General features: G+C 36.0%; 1 long non-coding RNA gene across 4 annotated transcripts; it reads left to right on the top strand.

Annotated features, from left to right (window-relative positions):
• The first annotated feature begins 4930 nt into the window (after nucleotides 1-4930).
• LOC131316377 (uncharacterized) lies at nucleotides 4931-8139 on the top strand. 4 transcript variants are annotated; one of them, XR_009197100.1, is made up of 6 exons: nucleotides 4931-5188; nucleotides 5881-6014; nucleotides 6838-6975; nucleotides 7025-7122; nucleotides 7405-7656; nucleotides 7813-7954. It is a non-coding gene; the product is annotated as an uncharacterized LOC131316377 (long non-coding RNA). The 4 variants fall into 4 exon arrangements; XR_009197102.1 differs by lacking the exons at nucleotides 6838-6975; nucleotides 7813-7954 and adding an exon at nucleotides 8026-8139 and having other exon boundaries at nucleotides 4936-5188; XR_009197101.1 differs by lacking the exon at nucleotides 6838-6975 and having other exon boundaries at nucleotides 4936-5188; nucleotides 7817-7954.
• The last annotated feature ends 12849 nt before the right edge of the window (nucleotides 8140-20988 follow it).

The following is a 20988-nucleotide window of genomic DNA, read 5'->3' as shown; positions in this document are numbered from 1 at the left end:
AATTCCATCCACCTTAGGTAAAAAACTTGGGATTTCCACAACCATCAATTGTGGGCCCCACCATGCGTATATTATAAAAATCTGAACCATTCATTTTGTAGAGCTCACAAAGTAATACATCTTCAATAAAAAACAGGACATGGATAGGCATATAAAAAATTGAATTTTGGTTTAAAAAATCGACGGTAGATAAGTTTAAAGTTAAACTATCCATATCCGTCTATTTTATAAACTAAGATTTAATTTTTAATATACCTATCGATATCCAATAAATATGATTTTTTGTGTGAATGTACTACTATGCGGGTCCTACAAGATGAACAGTTCAGATTACTGAAAAAAATACACGGAAGGGGCCGTAATGTGTGGTGGAAACCCCATGATTTTCACCTAAGGTGGAAAGAATTTTTTCTCTTTTTGTAAATCTCTTTGAGAAGATGTATTTGTAACTTTAATTATACTTCTTTTCTGGAGGATTATTGTAAACTCTTAACTCTACTTATCAAGTATTTATGCTTTTGGGGCCATTGTGCCAGGGATGTAATATTTTGAAACTCTTAGAGTTCGGACTGTAATTTGATGAACAGAAAATGGTAAACTCTTTTGAGTTAGATGTATATTGTTATGAGGATTTTATTTAAGTAAAATTATTTTATTTATGTTTAAAATCGAGAGCGTAACATACTTTGAACACCCAAAACATTAACTATCGAGTTTTGGTTTTAGTTAATGGAATTGCAAATGGATTTTTTTAAGAAAACTTTTGTTCGTAGCAACACCCAAAATTCTTTTATACGAAAACCTGTTCAGTTGACAATCATCAATTGGATGCAAGACTACAATTTTTGTAATACCATCATAATGATAAGGGACAAAATAAGAGAGCATATCTCCAATTAAATATGTAGGACTGTGAATTTATTAACAAAAAATTCTCTCCAAATGATATTAGTGGATCAATGCCCTGGTTTACTTGTATTTGGCTCAAAATATGAAAAGTTATGGAGGACAATTATAAAATTACAAGTATTCTATATGAATTTTGATCGCACTATTTGTACTAAAATGTGAGCTTTGGTGGAGGTGTATATTTGCTAATAAAGCTATTAGAGCCAAGGTAATTTTTGAACACCCTGCTATAAAATTCTGGAGCCGCCACTGTTTATATGCATTACTTCCTCAAGCATATATTGCACCAATTTTTTCAACTCCATAATGCAACAAAGTTTACCAAATACTAACTGCACCACAAAGGAAAATCCATAGATTGAGACAACAATTTCGTGTCCCTTATTTTCATAGCTTCATTAATTGTTTTTCGATAGCAACTTTTATTTAGTACTCGGAGTTGCTTAACATTTCACACACCGCTTGCTTCATTCATGGCTCTTTCTTGAAAACCCCTATATAATCAGTATCTAGAGACCCAACGTATAATGTGGAATTTTGTTCTTGGACTATAGAGATTGATGCATTGAAATGCTCTTTCACAAGAGGAATAGCCTCTGTCGTAAATCCGAGTCCATTGATCCTTTGAGCCACCGGCACAGTAAATAGATAATTAACACCCTACGTTTATGCTAGGATCTAGGACTATCATGATCATCACATATACAATCATTATGCGGAAAAACATAGAATAAAAAATGGCGTACCCAGATCCATTTATGCGGAACTTGAGCGATCCGGTAAGTGATTGTAGCGACCATAATTTACTAGAGTATTAAGCCCTCGGTGGAAGACGGGTTTCTCTCACTTGCCTTTCATTCTAGCTGTTTAGTATATTACGTTAAATTGATGGAACCCTAGACACTCTTTTATAGGCAGAGAGAGGACCAGTTTCCTTATTAAACATTGATACTAACTTCCCATCAAAGTATAACGTATTTAGGAAACAACTTCTCTATTTGACCAAAAGAATAAATCTTTGGCAGAAGACATGGAGAATCTCATTAAACCCATAATTCATATGTGCCATATATAATACATGTGGGCCACCACAAGACCAAATCAGAAATTTAGTCTTACAATATTCTCCCACTTGGCGCATATAATAACTTAAGTAGTGTTTAACAAGGTAAACATAAGGCGCACCATAAATCCATATCAATTTCTTCTTAACTTGGTCACAATCATTATACTATTATTAAACAACTCGCTAGTGCGAGTCATGGCGGTTCTACATCATGATGACGTAGTCCCTTCCATGTACCACAATCATTAGCAAACTATTTAACATAGCCTTTAAGTGAGAAGCGATTTCATAAGGTCTAACGATAATGTCTTTTGTCAAAGACTATTCCTGTAATCATTAATCATTCACATACATACATGTATGTACTATACATTATAGGAAATTATCATAAACACGTAATTAAGATCTCTCAAAGTGTCGAATAATATCATCAACGTAATGCAGCCCATAAAACATAAAATACAATTGTTATGGGGTATGCTAGACTCATTCAATTAACATATTTCTTAAACGTCCATGCATTAACCCCTTCATAAGTGGATCTGCAATCATAAGTTGTGTGTTTATACCTTTAGTGACACTCTTGTTTCTGAAATTTTCTTAGAAAAGAAAATAGTTACAGAATCATAAACTCTTAGCGACTTGGTAATGGTGTCAACAACCCCAAATCCTAAGATAAGTTTCCCAACTGCTATTAATGAACTATGGCCTCAAAGCATGCCATAATTCAACCAACATAAGGGATGAAGTAATGATAGCTAGGTTAAAACTTTTGTTTCTCCTTCACATAATAGGAACAACTAATCAAAAGTAGATTTTCTACTATCAAAACTCCAAACACAAATCTGAATCTGAGCAGCTAATAAACTCAAGATCGCTAGACTTCCTTAATGTGAGCATATAACCTTTAGTTTAAAAGTTCATTAGAAAAAACTTTCAAGTGCAAACAATAAATATCACTACAACATTCAACATACATATCAAAAAATATATATAAACTTACTCCCACTGATCTTTGGATATATTTTTTTTGATAGGCTTGATCTTTGGATATATACACCAGTTAATAATATTTTTCTTTCTTAATTCCAAAGAAACCAATGGTATTAGTAAATATAAATAACCAATGCATGGAGCTTGTTTACATCTATAAATTGACTTCCTAGATTTGTATCAAAGCGCTCCTTTACTTAAATTGAGAAACCTTAGGTTGATTCATATAGACTCCATCATCGACGCTTTCATTCAAAAGGTTATTTTCACGCCCAAACATAACTCCCAAACATAAAGAGTTATCTATCAACGCTACAATAAATTTTCAGCGATTTCTTCTCGAATACAAGAGAGAAGGCTAGGGCTCCATAAAATTATGTCTACTTTCTGAGTGTAACTCTTGGCCATAAGTTTGACTTTATATCGTTCTATATTGCCCTCTAAGTCAAAAGTAGTCTTGAAGACCCACTTACAACATGCTTTCTTGTATCCTTATGGCAATCCAACGAAATTTCAAACTTCATTATGTTTCAATAGTTCAACTTATCATTCATGGCATCAATCCATTTAGTAAAATCATCACTTTATGCGGCTCGTGAAAATGAAATCGGACCATAACACATTCTTGTAGATAAATCAAATAATCATTCAAATAGTAAATCTCTTTTTCCTTTGAGATATTCTTAATGCTATATTTTTGTGATTATTCTACAATTTCTTCATTGGTGTCAATCTCATTATGGAGTGATTGGCTACTTACTTTGTTGTTCCATATCATTATGTTGTTTATCAACTATAAGAACAACAACATCATTCTAAGTTACGAGTAAAGAAACTTATAGCCTAACTTTTAAGCGACCACATTCCTTGACTTATCACTTCCACTGATTTCACCATTCTAAAAAAATCTAAATGATCGATTTCTATAATTGTCATACTATGGTTAAATAATAAAACTCATACCTTTTGAATTTTCTTGAGTAACCAATAAGATCACCATAGCTCATTCTAAAATGCAAAATCTATCATGTGAATTAAAAACTCTATCTTCTGCTGGACAACCTTAAACGTTCAAGTGTCCTAAGTTTAGGTTCCTTTCTATCCACAGTTCAAAAGAAGTATTTGAAACTGCCTTACGAGAAATCAGATTCACATAAATGCAGAGATCTTTAGAGAATTTTTATATCCACTACATGATGGATATTTTGGAGTTACATATATACTTTTAACCATACAGACATACGATTACCTTTCAACTATCACATTATGCTAAATGGAATAGATCTCTAATAATATTTATCACATACGTCCTACCTCATGACTTTTACATTTTTTTCTATTTGCCCTTTTTATATCTCAATAACATACACCTTAGCATTATGTCTTGAAGCTATCTTGTAATATTTGCAATTAATGGGATCGATGAACTTCTCTTCAAAAAAAAAACTCTCTCCACGTCAATCTGTCGTGGCTTCGGAATTTATTCACCATGTTCATGGACCTTCATGGTCGAACTAATTGCACTAGCTAGCAGCAGCTTCCGCAAACATTTCGGCCTCCACTACTACTTCCGATAAATTGGTCGTTCCAACATTTTTTATATCCATTTTCTCTGGATGGATAAATCCTACTATATCCGCGGTTCGGATCTACGGTATATTGGGCACACCATTATGTAGCTTTCCTCCTCGTCTATAATAAGCAGCAATTTTAGGGCAATTTTCGCTAGCCATTTTGTGCCAATTTGGATGAATTTACCCCCCAATTGGTGGGGGCGCTGCCTTGGGTCGGCTGTCCTCAATTGTCCTTTTACTTCTTCCACATTGTGGGGGTGCGTGGCGTGATAGGAGGAGAAAATATCTGAGCTGATCTTTATTTCCTCTGGTTAGAGAGAGAGGGAGAGGTTTTTGGGAGAGCCACACCTCTCTGTAATCGCCTTCAATCCTAAAAAAAACTTCACTTTGCATCTCTTTTTGTAGCCCAAGATTTCACCCAAGAGTTTCAGGCGATTTCGAGTTCGTCGACGACAAAGTTTCAAGCAGTTTGGGACTTCGCCGACGAAGATCCGGTCGGAGGGGGCATTGCTGCTACTCTGTGTATCTCCGTCGCCGATCTTATTTTTTATTCTTTCTCTTTGCAGATCTGTTCATGTGGGCAGCCGCAAGTTGTTTTCTAGGGTTTTGCCATTGGGAAGATCTGGGTCTCAGAGATTTGATGAAGGTTGTTAAGCTATATATGACGTTTGTGGCGCATCCTTCATCTGTAAGATATTTTGATTCTCTCATTTCAATAGATGATTTTCGTTCACCTCTGCTTTTACTGAGTGGTTTGCATTGTTTGATTCAGTATGTTGTACGGCGCTTTGTTCTTTGGGTTTTCTGATTTTGTAGTTTTTGTCATTGATTTGTGTTTGGAGACTTATGCAGGCCATGTGTTTTTAATTTTCCATCTCTTTAAGATGGGTCGGCATATTCTCTAACATGTAGTGTTTTGATGATTTCTCGCATTTAGGTTTCATTGTTTGGAAATCATGGAGTATCTCTTCTGATTTGCTGCTTCTGTTCCTTTGGTTTTTTGTGTTTTGACTTTTTATTGAAAAGATTTTGGGTCTGTTCGATCTGTGTGCGTAGATTCATTTTGGGCTGCTGTTTTTAGTTGGTGATGTTTTCCGTTTTTCTGATTTCTATTGCATGTTTAGTTTTGTGCTTTATTTTGGAACTTTGTAGTGTTCCTTGTTGTTTGCTATTTTTTTTTACCTTTTTGGATTTAAAAAATTGCACTTATCTTTGGATTTTCTGCATAAATTAATTACTGTCTTTCTTTTGTAGCTTGATTTCTCTTAATTTATCGATTCAAAATCCTCGTAGAGTTGGTGTAAAGAGTAAATATTCATTTGGTTTTGTTATCCCCAGGACATCTAAAGGGTTAGTGAAAGAGTGGTCTCATTACCCTACCCACAGTCAAAGGGTATAGTATGTAAGAAAGCATCAATTCGTTAATGGGGCTCTTCTAAAAAACCGTTGAGATGCGAAAGATGTAATACTCGGTATTGTCTCTCTTCTCTCTATAGTTATTTAGTGTACAATTGGAGCTTCAACTCTTTAAGCATTCAACTAGATAATTAGAGTAATTGACTTGTGTCGTTCTCGAATTGCTTTGTTCCTTTCACATATCATAGAGGTTATCAATTTGGCTTATTTGAAGATTATGTCCTTAATGTGTTCCATGTCTTATTCAATCATACCTCCACAAGAGTATATTCTACTTTTAAATCAATCTGATCATGTAGAGAAATATTCATCACAACACTTTTGAAGGTGTAAATCTTCTACCCCGAAAAAACAAGTAAAATCTATTTTAAAAAATGGCTTATTGTGTCCCTGTGTGTGTACATGGCATGTCCCTCCTAGCGTGTCCCATGTGCTTCATAGTTTGTTGATATTTCAATGCACCACAACTAAGTCGAGTTGTTAAGATCAGCAAGAAAATACAAAAAACTCCGTGCTCTCATAAATAGTTATTGCTATTAAGACAGATTCGTACATGCTCCCAAGCAAAATTTGTTCATAAAATCAGTTTGGTATCACAGGCTTACATTTGGGTGATATAATGGCTTTTAGAATAGAACTTGGACTATAGACATGACAGTCTTAGAAATATTGGGACGTTCTTATTTATTTCCAGACTACAAGTTCATGTCTATAGTGCACTTTCTTGGTGAAATAGTGAACTTGTGATTATGGTGACACCAGTTGTATGGTGCAAAAACTAGCACATGAATTTTAATCGGTGAGCTTTTTTGTGTGGATTTGTGAACTTATAAGCCAGAGCATGTTAGTTTTTATACTTCCGTTTTCTACCTTTTGTAGTTGAACATTCCCTATGAATTGAGGAGATGTTGCTTTTCAACTCAAACTTCGATGGTACCCAAAGCAATCATGTATATTGTGATTTTGAGAGTTGGGTTTTGTTCTTCAATGGGCAGTTGCCACTTGCTAGAGTTCATGGTATGTAACAGGTACATATGGATGTGCTAATTTGTTTGTGGGCTGCCAGGCAAAGCCTAGCTTGAAGTTGAATCCGCCCAAATACCACCTGCCCAACAAGGACATAGCAATCGAACCATTGCGAATGAAGAAAAATGGCATCATTAGGTATGCTACTGTTTGACAAATTAAACTAAAGACTCAAAGTAGTGAAATTTTTTGGCTTGTGTATAGCGTTTGAAATCTAATGACTCTTCGGCTTAGACATAAGGAATTAAGCACTCTTTGGTTTACAATTCTTTTGTACGTGCACACCTTTCAGACACAAACAAAGACATAATTCCCTTACAAAACATAAGTCTTGCAGTTTGTAGACCCTGTGTGGATCAGACCCCTCATGAGAATGTGTGAAATTGTAATGCGCTTATAAGAAAACTAAAACAAATGCAGGTGTTTGTGGGTATTTGTTGCAGATGTTTGGGTTTTGAGTAGGTCGAGAGCCCCAAGTTTGAATTTAATGTCATCTGGTTTCACCTCCATCATTCTTTCTTCACCTCATCGAGAGAAATCTGGAGACGAAGCTTTCAAAAGGACCATGGATAGCTACAGCAGCCATTGCAGACCCTGAAAATCTCCCTTGATCTAGTTCATCACATCTGCTTCTCTGTATCCAATTTTGAATCATTTGTTCACACGCTTGAGGTACATTCCTTCTCTCTCTGTTATATTACTATTTATTTTTGGTAAATTCAGTTGTTTGTATGCGACTACCTCGGTCGTCGAAAGTGGAATTTTTACTCTCATTATATTCTTTTGATTTTTGGCTTATGTGGTTCTTTATTGTTATTTTTTGGTTAGGAAGAAGGATCTTGGTAGATACAAATATGTTGATGGACATGTATCTAACAATTACCAGAAATCCACCCTCTCTGCATCGGTAGTAGTCAATAAATTTACACTTCCATGTCCAAGAATTTGATCAAGAAAATAAGAATCGTCTTGTGAATATTGCCCATATTCATAATGTGTATCAAACTTATGTAGACATCTTTTGTTAACAAACTTATGCAGACAACTTAGGCGTGCATTCAACTTCTGTTCCATTCACTTTCGTTTACGATTTTGAAAACCGCTCTCCACAACGGGCATGACGGATGTGCCTTGCACATCGCGATGCATCTAGTTTTTTAAAAAAATTGTTCAGTGTTCCTGATCCTAAATTTTAAATGAAAAATTGTAAGATTAAATTAATAAATTACATTATTTGATTGATCTCATTTTATATGAGACAACCAATAAAATTATTTTAAATTATTAATTAGCTCGGGTCATTTGTGTGGACCCCAAAGTGGACTCAACAACCGAAGAAAGATCAATCACTATAGGGACGTCTCGACTTTTGTACCATATAGGACGCTGCCATTTGCAGCCAAAAAACCATTACAGGGACCAGCTTCCAGCTATAAGATCAATCACGGAAAGCCTGGCTATATATGAGTATGATGTAGAATATGTGCAGGCCTAATTTCATGATCAGTTGGATAGGTCAAAACACTACAAGAAAAATGAAAATTAGTGACGAGAAAGTGGCGACGAAATTTAATTTTGTCACTAAATGAGTATATTTGGCGACGAAAAAATAAATTCGTCACTATTTTAATAACTTTCGTGACGAAATAATTTCCTCACCAATTATGCCTGTTAGCGACGAAAAAAATATTTTCGTCACTAAAGGTACCCATTTGGCGATAAAATACATTTTTCGTCGCCGAAAGCTTTAAAAAGGTGACAAAATTATTTTTCGTCGCCAAAGATAATCATTTGGTGACAAAAAATATATTTCGTCGCCAAATGTGAGCAATTTAGTAACGAAAAATAATTTCGTCACCATTTTAACGCTTTCAGTGACAAAAAATATATATCGTTGTCAAATGGGTACCTTTCGTGACGAAATTTATGAATTACGCTTCGTCACTAACGGTATTTCGGACATAACTCTTTACTAAAATCTCCGATTGAGATAAATCAAATTGGGTTTGAACAATAACTCAATTGCCTACAAATTTCATGTTTATCAAAATTGCTAATTTTAATATTTAAAGGTCCAAAATTACATTCGAAATATATTTTCATGTTAAACATATGTGTTATATATTAGATATTTCAAATATTTACTGAAAAGTGTGCGTAGTGCAGTTGGTTGGAACTTGCGCGAAAAACTTAAGGGACTTGGGTTCGAAACCCAGCAGGAGCAAGAAAGATGGATTTCTTTTCCCATATGAAAACATCTTTCGCAACGAAAAATTTCGTCACCGATTTCTTATATTAGTGACAAAAAATTTCGTCACCAATGTGACCCATCGGTGACAAATTTTTTCGTCGTCAAAAAGCACAATAAGTGACGAAAAATTTTTTGTCAACAATTATTCACTTTTTGGTGACGAAATATTTCGTCATCAAAAGGCACTACAGGTGACGAAAAATATATTTCGTCACCAGGTAGGAATCCTCGACAACCTTTAGTCGATAAATTTTTTTTCGTCACCTAAATTATTTGTGATGAAAAACATGCAATTTGTGACGATTTTCATTCGTCACCCAATTGAATTTTTCTTGTAGTGAAAACTCGGAAAACAAACGATGTTTAATTGCAGATTACCCGATTTGGCAAAATTTGGACGAGCTCGGATCGAGCCCAAACTTGGTAGGCTGACTTAAAATCGCGTTGCGATCCATACACACCACCTTAAGTTCATGACACATGGTGAATTTTGGCCTAATTCCTTTCGTTTAGGCATTCAATTTATGTTATTTGTTGTTTTAGAAAAGTTTTAAAACATTAATAACTCTTAGCATATATTTTCATAGAAGTTGATTCTTGTTGAGAAATTAAAGTCTTATTTTTCTTTCTATTTTCCAATTTTGTAAGTTTCCCCAATTTTCGGGACTTTTTATTTTCTTGCAATATTTTTAGGGTTCCTAGGGTTAAGCCTTATAAAAGGGGTCGTGACCTAATTTTATTCAGTTTTTTCCATCTATAATATTCAGAGTTTTCTCTCTTTTGTGCGCAAGTTTTGCTCATGGATTCAAGGGTTTATCTAGTTTGGAATAGTACGCTAACTATTCTTTTGTGAATTATGCTGCGTCAGAGTACATACATACCCCGCTTGCACACACTTTTGTGAATTCCGCTGCGTCAAGAGTACTTTTTCATTCTCATTGGTTCAAACTTTTATACTTTTCCGATTCGTATTATGGAGACAAATGATTAACCCCAAAAATTACGACGCAAAGCTAAACAAAAAGTTAAGAAAAATAAAAAATAAATACTGAAATAAGTTTAGTACAAATATGTTTAAAAGAACGCTGCCTTAGTACCAATCACTACAAGAAATTAGGGCTTTCCCCGCAATCTGTTTCCAACGTTTCCAAGAAACCCCGGTAAGGGTTAATTTTTTAAAACAAAAACGCGCGGGATGCTTTTCAATTTCCCCATCACTTCTTATTTTCCCTTCGGCAGGCAAGGCAGAGAAAACCCTAACCCCAAACGATACCGCCGCTCCCACCCCACCTCCTCTCTCTCTCTCTCTCTCTCTCTCTCTCTCTCTCTCGCCCATTAAATTTTTATCGCGTGGAGGAGTATTTATATTGGAATAGGGCTTATCACATATGTAAATTGGGAGCTCGAGAAAAATTGAAGGCGTCCAATCAAAATTTCCACCACATATTGAGGCTTCCAAAAGTTCTAATCAGCATGGAGGGGTAGACTTGGTGTTGGGCTAGGGTGCCGGTCACTTTATTCTTGCCCGCTCAGTCAAACATGTACTACTACCTAAAACATGAGTTCCCAATTTGTTGGAATTCTGTAGTTGTTTAGATCATAAGGAGGATGACTGAAGTGAACAATTTGCAAAAGTCGCCAAAATTGATCATATCCAATGACATTTGCTGCCAGTAAATGTGGAATTGGTTTAACTTCCCTATGAGGCATATTTTTTTTTTTTGGGTAAGTAAAATTTATTTCACCAAAAAATTCACCAAACTACAAGAACACCGGGGCATTCCCCTGAACTAATGAAAAACCAGAGCCCTCTACAATTGTTGAGTCTAAAGATCCTAGAATCCAGTAACCAAGCATCACAAAGTGACCTGTTGGATGCCGTAAACTTGACAGAGGGAAGGAGTGAGTTTAGCTCGGATTGCTTCAAGGATAACGTACAGATGTAAAACCATCCAAATCCCTGTGCTTATGCTGGAAAATCCTCAAGTTACGCTCCCTCCACTGAAAATAGACGATGGCAGCGAGAGATAATTTGAAGATAACACTACCCTGAATCCGGGCCCTCATAGATTTGACTATGGTGGGTATTGGTCACCTTCTCCTCCCTTGGAGGCCTCTGGGAGGCAAGAATAGGGGCCCAAAATTTTTCAAATGCTTTGAACAGCTATTAGCTTATTGGATTTATTACAACAGCACACCCCCAAGATATTGTATATCTTACACTTTGTGTGGTATCGACGGGCAAAATGGTAATGAAATGCGATTAGTCTAAACTTTCGACCAGCAACTTCTTGCGACCTGCCTAGAGGGCACATACAGTTTGACATCTAATAAATTTGAGCAAACCTCTGTTATTTTTTGGTGCTAGCGTTCCATTCTAGGATTCACAATGACACAACAACATGTAAAATGTTTACCACCGTCTATTGGGCTGTGGTCAAGTTTCGAAAGCTGTGTTAGAAACCACGGAAAGTGTATTAGAAACATGTGAGAGTTTATTGCCGTATGTTGCGACAAAAGCTATTGGACTGTGTTTGAATGTTGGATTTGTGGAAAAAGGATGAAGAGGTAAAATTTGGAACAGTTTGGATTTGGATGTGTTTCCAGACCTTTTCTTTTTCCCTCCACAATTCACTCGCAAGTCTGGTGCTTGTAGTACTGTTAATAGAAATTGATTCACTGGCTTGGTTATTGGCTGTTTCGGATCTATCATGGGCACGCAAATTCTTTCATGGACTTCATTGTGTTATGGTATTCATCATTGGCTGTAGCTATTACATGGACTTTATTGCATGGAAAATGAAAGGATCTTCATTTCTTTGGCTGTTACTGTGAAAGAGGAGTGATCATCTCCAGAAAGGAAATTAATTAATATTTAACCAGTTTGCATTCCGCTAGAGCTGCAGTTCTAGAGTGAGGAGCTGGCTCCCCACCTAGCTGAACAGTCTGATCTTTAATCACGTATGCGTAGTCATAGAGTCCACGCTTCCCGTGACTCCAATATTGGCTAATAATTAACAAGGGTTAAGAATATATACCAGTACTACCATAATATTAATACCAATGCAGTTTAGGACACCTAATCATGGTGCATGTATACGCATGCTAATTGTCATGGGACGACTTGCCTTAATTAGTCCAAGTCTCTTTTTAAGGCTACCCCTCCTGTACCAGTCAAAAACGACATAGGGAGAGGCCTAGTCTTGCAAATAGACAATTCGATTGTCAAAGAAATGAAAAAGATTATTGTTCAATTTACAACTACGATCAAGAACAATAACTGTTACAATTGTTTCTCAAGTGCATTAAAAATTTAGGTAATGCAGATTTTCGATAATTAACTTTTTTTTTAACAAATTCTCATACAAAATTCCCACAAATAAACTAACTGTCACAGAACAACTACATACTTTAGCGACTTTGAGAAATGTTGGAGAAGTCATTAGAGGACCAAGTCCGTTAATGAAGAAGACCCAAGTCCGTCAAAAGAAAGAGTAAGGACAATGTAGAAGAAAGATGATTACTATTGAAGCTCAGCTTGAAATGAATAGATACCATCTGTGATGCGTCCCATAGCCAAGTTGGGGCCAAGCTCCGGCAGAGAATCCCCATAGACGTCTGGATACATGGTTGGTCACGAGTCCCACGTGCATCGCTTGGTGAATGCAAAGTGAGGGTCATGTTATGGAAATATATATAGTTCACATTGCTTGAGATTGAAACGGATGATCACCTAGTATTATAATATGTTGGGACCTCTCCACTGAACGTCAATTAGTTTTTAGGTTGGAAATAAAGTTTCCACAATTATAAGATCTAACAATAACTATTCAAAGGCTAGTACATTTGTTTCTCAACGGCATTAAAATTTAGTTAATACAGCTTCTTTATAATTAAACTCTTTTTACAAAATTTCAAGAAATTAATAAAGTGTCGCAGAAAAACTAATTTGTAAACACCTAGAGAAATGTTAGAGAAGTCATCAGAAGACCCAACTTTGTTAGAAAATAGTAAGGACAATGTAGAAGAAAAAAGATACTGAAGCTCAGCTTGAAACAATTGGATGCCATCTCAGTTGTTTTAAACCACCCATCCCATAATGAACCTGATAAGTGGTGTCGAGTGGGTCGCGTCTGCGTTCCTTGAGCGACTGGACCAAGCACAGTCCAAACCAAACTGGAGGCGGGGTGACAATGGCAGAATGACCCGTGAGCCGTAGGGTTGAAACGAAACGGTCCATTGATCAATACTCATGTTCTTTTGGAAAATGATCAATGTTGCTTTTTGGCCATTCGATGCTGATTAGCATTCCAAAAGGCCTATCTTGTCGTTTATAGTAGTATTTAGATCGCTAATAACTTTTGATAGGAAATTCTGTTTTAGTTGCCGCTTGTTTTGACAACTTTATATTTCTTCCTAGTATTTGATTTTTCAGTTAACGTAGAATTTTTTCGTTTTTGATAATTTTCATATTTTCTGCGATTACGGACTAATTCTCGGCCCTAATTGTTTTCTAAGTTGTTTAGGGTTTCTATCATCCTATTTACATTCATTGTAAGCCTTAGGGCACGACAGTTTTTGATATTGAATTAATAAAAATTGAGATTATCTCAAATTCGTTTGTTCAAATGGGGCTGCAAACGAAACAAAATGGGGCTGCAAACGAAACGAACAGAGCCACTCATGAGCAGCTTGATGCTCGGTCGAGAATGGCTAGAATCGGCTCATGATATAAATGAACAAGCTCGAACTTGGTATCTTGGTTCGATCGATTTGTAAACGAGCTTGGTATCTTGGCTCGATCGATTTGTAAACGAGCTAAGCTCGAGTTTGCCAAAACTCAGCTCGAAGTGGCTTGTGAGCTTGTATATATATATATATCGGGGCGGTTCTGGGGACACTTAAAAAAATCCTTAAAAAAAACCCCCCAAGTTCCCGATCGAATTTTGATGATCTGAGCCACTCAATGTAATCAAAACGTGATTTTAAGGGTGCCCGTGAGAAATCAGCAAAAAAAATAACCGGAGCTCGAGCTAGGGAAATATTTTGCGAGCAGAGCTCAAGCCTCCATTTCTCAGCTTGTCTCGAGCTCGAGCCTACATGATATGTTGCCGAAAATGTATCATATCACATGTATCCAGCTTATGGAAATCAACAAGTATTGAATACTTTGTTGCTTTAGCTGGACAAAATTCGAAAGCAGGGAAAATGGAGTTATCAAAGGTAACTTATTTTTGACATCCACGATCATGTCACATACATTTTACAACTTTATAGCATCCTCGATATATATAGCTAAGTCTGTCCGATTCCACGATCATGTCACATGCATTTTACAACTTCATAGCATCCTCGATATATATAGCTAAGTCTGTCCGATTCTTAATTCCCCAAAGTAAACGCGGACTCAACATTGTAGCTAGTGCCAATTCACATCTCAACTTTAACAGAAGAAAAAAAAAAGATAGAAAAAGACTGAATAAATGGTCTGCTAACTTAACAGTGGAAGGAAACGATACTTATAGAATCATTGTTGCTTGAGATGACGGTGGTTTCAATGGCTGCACTTTTCTTGGTTTTACTTTTGGGGTTGGCATTGACAAGTTGTTGACTAGATGATACAGCGCGTTCCTCGCGATCCAATTCTTCCTCTCGGTTTTTCATTCACCCGTTCATAATCGCCTGCATATATAATAGTCACATGCTGTTAGAGAGTTCTAAGACGAACAAAAGATTTTGTACATGCATGAGATAAATCTCAAAGGGATGGTACGTAGTAACTAGTAACACCATATAATTTGGATGTATAATTAGAAGAGGAGAAATCTCTTTTCGACTATAGCAATGGCAGATGTAGATACAAAAACAATTTCGACAATCGAAATGAATGAACAGGAGAGGAGTGAAAATGAAATTAATAGGAGACAAGACTTACATTTTAGGCAATGAATATTTGTTTGGAAGTTAAACCTTATAATCCTGCATATTAGTTATCCCATGCACGAATCAACGGTGCTAAAAATAGTAGTATTCTTTTCACATATTCTTAAAAACTTCAAATTACCTCTGCTGGCCAATAATCAAGGAGCAATATAATTTTGCAAATCTGTTTTGAAAACTAACTTAATAATTTAATCTTATATCCAATCAAGTAAAGCAGGCCACTTGGCAGTCTTACGTACAGCTTTCCTCACAAACGCACCCTTTGCTTATTATATGGTACGAATTCGCACCGTTTAGATTGCTAGAAAAAAAGCATATGCCAGTTAGAAATTAAAGCATAGGAGAGAAATGGAGAAACAAAAGACAAGTAGTGAAGGGACAACAGTAATACTTAGGCATCTGTACAATTGTAATCAAGTAGTTGTTCAAATGTGATCGTGAGCAATGGGTTCTGCAGATTTGACTTTTTGTTTGGATAGACCCACAGAAACTTGTTCCATAGTTGGTCTGTACCGCAGGCTGGGGTGCAAGCATGAAAGTGCTTGCTTTACAGCACCAAACCACTGCCTCCACCTGATTCCTTGGCAGTGGGACTCGTTTATCCAATACGTCCTTCAGCAGAATACCATAAGAAGATGGTGGTGAGGAATCCAAAGATGATGAAAAAAGAAAAGAGATGAGATCCCCAGGATGCCTCCATATTACAATTTCCAATGTTAAATCTGCAAAGCTATAGACGTCTAAGTTCTCATTCACCTTCATTGAAATAAAATACCCAACAAAGGAACTACAACTGAAAGCACAAATTTTTTTTTTATCACTTCTCCCTTTATCTCCATTGTTCTGCTTTAGTGAGCATGGCATCAAACTAGTTTTATTGCCACATAGTCTATCATTGTTTCGATATGCTTGAAATGAAACATCTTCAAAAGCTTTTGTGTTGGGCAGAGGACCCTCCAAGTGATTGTAAGATATGTCAACCGACATTAAACTTGACATCCTGTTGAAAGAGGAGGGGATAGAACCAGATCGACAAGAAGTTGTGGGAAAGATTTAGTATCTCTAAGCTTTTCAAGCTCCCAATCCCTGATGGTATCTCATCTGTTAATAAATTATTTCCAAGATCGAGATTTTCAAGAAATTGCAATTTTCTAATTCATAAGGAATACTCTCCCTGAGAAGATTTCTGCTCAATTTCAAGTTTAGAAGATTCACACAGTCACCCAACTTCTCTTGAATAGGTCCACTAAGATTTTTTTTTTGGTAAAGAGGGATTTTATTACTAAAAATAGACAAGAATACAAGAAACAAGGGCATAACCTGGAAAAAAAAACCTACGACCTACTGGAAAACTAGACAGGAACACCAAACTAAAAAAAAAACAAGAGCCTAAGATGCTCTATCCCGCACATCCTTGACAATAATATCATAGATGGCATCCGAAGTGCAGTGCTTGTTGCCCAAAATAATGTCATTCCGCACTTTCCAAATGTAGTACACTGTACCCGCCATGGCTAACTTGTAGAGGGCAGAGAAAAGACATTTCTTCTTGAGGAGCTGAATAGCCCAACCTATTTCTTGCCCCCATTATGTTGGACTTCTAGGAATGCTAAACATATGAAGAACTTTACCCCAAATGCATGCTAAGAAAGAACAACCAAAAAAAATATGCTTATGGGACTCATGCACATTAGAACATAGGACACATAGGGGATCCACCATCATTCCCCATGAGAGAAGTCTATCCTTTGTCGAAAGACGACCCCAACAGACAAGCCACATAATAAAAGCCCATCTAGGAATACCTTGCTTGAACCAAACAACCGAAGCCCACGGAACAGTAGGGAGAGGAGTTCTAAGAGTCTCCCAAGCAATTTTAACAAAGAACTTAACATTTGAGGCTGGAATCCAGATCACAGAATCATCAACACCTATGTTAGGCCTAAGGATTGAAGGGGTACTACTCATAAGTTGCATAATGGCCCTATTTCTTTGTCTAGGCTAGTACAACTCTCCATTTTGAGTGATTGATGAAACCTTGGCCAGCAGAGAGCTGCCCACATTATTAACTATGCCTGCACCAAATACTTTATCGAGAGGACCTACATCATGCCAACAATCCAGCCAAAGAAAAGTAGTGTTCCCACACTACAACACGAAAGGGCTATAGCGAGGATTTAGTTTCCACACAAAAGCACCTGATTTCCTCGCAAAATGTATTAGCGAGGAAAAAATTTGTCGCCAGTTTTCCTCGCTAAAACACTGTTGCAAAAAGTATTAGTGAGGAAAATAAATTCCTCGCCTAATTTGACATGTTGCAAGGAATTTTTTCCTCACTAAATGCTTAAATTCCTCGCTAAATGTTTTCTTCGCAAATACCATTTGTAGTCAAATAGGCTACAAATTTATCAATAGGCGAGGAAATTTTTTCCTCGCTAAACAAAAAGAATCCCAAAACAGAAGTTCTTTCCGCGCTTTTTGCAGCTACTAGCACTCGAACCTTAGACCTCTCCCATAAGACGCGAAGCAACTACCAACCACGTTACACTGTACTTTCTGTGAAATTGGTGAAACTTTATTTATATATTATCTCTTTCACCACTACAAATTAATTTTTCAACATTAATTTTGGCCTTTCTACTTTTTGTAGTTTTATAGTGTCTGAACTTTATTTGAACAAGTTAATTTTTTGCTAGCACAACAATTTTATCTGACAACTTTTGAAGAACTAATAATATGTGTTATTATTCTCATTTTTTTATGGGATAATCCTAACTTTTATGGAATGAGATTAATTTTGTCGTCATAAGCTTGAGATATATTTCAACGAAAAGTTAGGAACAAAGAAAATTTACCTCAGAGTGCCCCGAAAAGAGCAACTAATGGTTGAGATTCAGTTTGATGTGTGGGACCCTATATATCAAAGTGAATCTCAACCACTAATTGTTATTTTTAGGGTAATTTTTTTTTGTACTTAGTACTAATATTTTAATATCAGATTATGAATAACAAGAAGTATCACCCTCATTTTCTAATTTTAAAAGTGAGTTTGATCTTCTTTTTTGCCAAATATAAAGGGTATTATAGACTTGTAATTTTTTTTCATCATCGCTATAATAATATGAACAAAATTTATATATATTCATATAAGATCATCCTAAAAGCACTAAAGACAATACTTTTTTAATTTTTTAATCTTTAATAAATTTTTTAGAATTTTAAATTGCCCCTCTCTCTCTCTCTCTCTCTCTCTCTCTCTCTCTCTCTCTCTCTCTCTCTCTCTCTCACACACACACACACACACACAATATGTATATGTATAAATAAAAGTATCCATGACACTTACAAAATTGCATTTGAAATTAATACTTAACATATTTATCTGGTTATAAAGGAATGTCATTACAATCACCTAAGTTGGTTTAAATAAAAATCAACAAACTATTTACAGGGGAAAAAAAAATTACAGCATGAATGCACAATACATATGAAATAGTGTATTTTTTGTGAAATAGTGCATTTTTATGTAGATGTTCTGAAAATAGAATTGTGATGATCCAACTTTGAGATATTTTAAATACAACATCAGTAACTTAAGATATTTTTAACTTTATCTTCTGTTGAGTTTTTCACTATTATGGAAAAAATCATCGATACCTACACTTCAAGATATCTTTCATTGCTAATTAGAATAAAAAAAGTGACAAATATGAGGTTTCTTCACCAATTCAATGCGATTGGTGATGAAAACTATTTGTTCCCTTTTAACACTTTTTATTTTAATAAATTTCATAATGGTATAGTTTATTATGTCATACCGTCGTGATATTACAAAATACATAGGAATATAATTAATAATAACTTATATATAAAAAAAATGAATCCTAAAAAAGGTGACGAAATATTTTCTCATTAAAAAGTTACATTTGGCGAGGAAAAATATTTTCTCGCAAAAAGGTTACATTTGGCGAGGAAAACAGATTTTCCTCGCCAAATGTAACCTTTTTGCGAGATTTTCCTCGCCAAATGTAACCTTTTGTGAGGAAAACTATTTTCCTCGCTAAAAAAGGTTTTTTGGCGAGGAAATTTGTTTCCTCGCTAGAAAAGGCGACGAAATTGAATTTCCTCACAAATAATATACTTTTAGCAAGGAAATTCATTTTCCTCGCCATATTTCTTCGCTATAGCCCATTCGTGTTGTAGTGCCATTTCCAATCACATACTTGATGAGGGGCTGCACTACCGCTCTAAGCTTAAAAAGTTTTCTGATGGTCCAAGAAGAGTCTTGAGGGAAACACATCTGCCAAAGACACTTCCTTTTTTTGATATATGAATGAACCCATCTAACCCATAAAGAGTCAGATTTCTTGCTTAAAGCCCACAAGTGCCGAATCATGGTTGCTTTATTCCAGACTGCTTGACGATTTTCTAGTCCTAAATTAATGTGTTGCCCCAAGCGTAGGGCGGAGACCGACGTAGCACAATATCCGGTAAGTCCGGAGTCGAATCCACAGAGACGGTGATGTGTGCTGACTAAAAACTCGGGTTGTTACTTATTTAAACGGGCTCTTAGGTAGCCACCCCTTGTCGATTTGGTTGAGATTAATAAAAACAAACAAATTGATTGTATTCTTTCAAATAAATAAAAGGAAGGCACAGTCGTGGAGTTCATAGCACTCACAACCAAGCTAGACTAATTTATTCCATTCGGTATTCTTAAAAACATTTGACTTTAGCGAGAAAAAGATACCCCGAAAGATGCGAATCCATATGGTCGCCGTTCACCCATGTGCAGCAAAGAATGGTTTTGGACCCCCGTTCCCCCGTTCACATGGGCTCCGACGATGCCTGGGTTCGTCTAACGAATGTTCTTTAATAACCTAAAATTGCCTTTTCATTTTTATTTCAAAATAGGAGCAAGACATATCCGACCTGGCCACGGTGTGCTAATCACCCCGCGACCTTACCTATACGACTACTCACTAATCATTGCAAAAGAAATCAAAGAAACCCTAGATTGCATCATGCTTCTATAATTCCAGAATGAAAATCAAGCAAAAGATAACAACCAAACGAATTCCAATGAACAACTTTAATTAAGAACATAAATTAAAACGAGTTAACGGAATGCGAGTAATTGAATAAAGCATAAAAATACTTGAAAGGAAAAGAAAACTCTGAATGATTGTAAGTCTGAAACTGTAAAAGAATTACTGTATTTGGATGTCACCCTGTTCTTCGTTGTTTTCCTTGTTAAAAGTGCTGCGCCCAAAACAGTCGTTCCTATCACACCCCTCAACTTATACTTTGCTAGTCCCGAGCAAAGAAAATAAATAATATAACTAAAGAAAATAAATTAACCGATAGTTCTTTTAAACCCCCAGGCGGCCCCGGTAGGACGAGTGAAGTTTCGTGTGGGTTTTCAGCAGCGATCACCCACAAAACACATTGATCTTTTCACATGGAATCCAAAAATTGTCATACAACTCATTGGTCCATCAAGTAAAGAATACGCAACTACCACAAAGATATAAGAAGACGCAAATAGTTCCAAACGCTATCAAGTCAAGAAATAAACCATGGCACCTAGGCTTAGCATGTGTGTGTGACATGGACCTCAACCAAAAGTGTGCAATGACTAACTGCTCTCTCCGAACCGAGTCTTGACTTCAATTCTCACTGCGTCTTGCACTCACAACTAAAATCACTCGAAACAAGGTGCATAGTATGAACTCTCAAGTGTGCGGTTAGAAGTTATATAAATGAAATCAAAACACTCGCACACTATGACACGAAAAGAACGCTTTGTA

The sequence above is a fragment of the Rhododendron vialii genome, chromosome 2a, assembly GCF_030253575.1.
Source record: "Rhododendron vialii isolate Sample 1 chromosome 2a, ASM3025357v1".
In the NCBI taxonomy this organism is placed as follows: Eukaryota; Viridiplantae; Streptophyta; class Magnoliopsida; order Ericales; family Ericaceae; genus Rhododendron; species Rhododendron vialii.
The sequence above is the reverse complement of the archived record's forward strand: the minus strand, read 5'-3'. Positions and strand labels throughout refer to the sequence as shown.